The 1,051-nt window shown below is 28.6% G+C and overlaps 1 pseudogene; it reads right to left on the bottom strand.

Annotated features, from left to right (window-relative positions):
* Nucleotides 1-349: 349 nt before the first annotated feature.
* Nucleotides 350-1,051, bottom strand: part of LOC108770775 (multidrug resistance-associated protein 4 pseudogene) — a 2,102-nt pseudogene continuing 1,400 nt past the window's right edge.

Genomic DNA, 1,051 nt, shown 5'->3' with positions numbered 1-1,051 from the left:
ACTTTACGTATCTCGCTTAATTAACACTTAATTAGTTTTAAATTTCATTTGCATTATAATATCCTAAACCATGACGTCCTATAATTTTATAGAATTAAATAAATTTTTTAGAAAAAAAATTTATGGAATAAAATAAAATTTCAATGCGAACAGAATGTAGAATACGTGATAAATATGTGACAGAGTAGATGATTATGAATTCTAAATTCTCAGACTGCGCGTTCCACTTTTCTTCTTGTTTTTAAAATCACAGAATTTGGCCTAATAATTGCAAAAACTGTCGGAATCTTCATGACCTAATCATGGTGTTCATCTGACGCAATTGCAAAAAGTTAACTCCGTGGATACATCAAAACGCCGTAAATCCACGATTCTGATAGCAGTTATGGGCGACGAAAGCCAGAACCTCCGCCATTGCCTTGCCTGTTTCCTGCAACATTCTTCAGGTAACCCGTGTCTTTTTGCAGTAGCATGCGAGGATGATCGAATTCCTGCGATATATAAAAATTCGCAGTTTAAGAGAGTTTATATCGAGAATATTATAAATAAAAAAGAAATGAAGCATTTTCTTATAACGTAAAAAAAAAGTATTAGTTATATAGTCCAAGATTTTGTAATTCTGTATCAACTAATAAGTGGCTTACGCAACAAAAACTCTAATGAAACAATACAAAAATGATCAAAGGGTAAATTCGTAGGATTCAACAATAAAATATTTATATAAATCCATGTATAATTTACTTAACAAAATTACCTTTTTAAAAAAAGTAAAAAAGGCGCCAAGTGTGCATGTACCTCTTATAAAAAACTGTTACATAAACTAAAAAAAACCGTTACATAAATAATATAATTCAAGTGGTAATAATGTTAATTTTTTATTATAAATTACCCCTCAATAGTGCGTATGCATGTAATAAAAAAAAAATGAAATAAAATTTTCAAATTGCGCCAATTGCAAAACGAATATATATTTTCCCTGCAACATATAACACATACTATTGTATTTTGTAAATTGCGAAAAGAAAATATATTTTATTGCAAAATATAACAT

This window comes from Trachymyrmex cornetzi, unplaced genomic scaffold (assembly GCF_001594075.2).
Source record: "Trachymyrmex cornetzi isolate Tcor2-1 unplaced genomic scaffold, Tcor1.1 scaffold1330, whole genome shotgun sequence".
NCBI classification, from domain to species: domain Eukaryota; kingdom Metazoa; phylum Arthropoda; class Insecta; order Hymenoptera; family Formicidae; genus Trachymyrmex; species Trachymyrmex cornetzi.
Note: the sequence above shows the minus strand (reverse complement) of the source record. Positions and strands in the feature narration are given on the sequence as shown.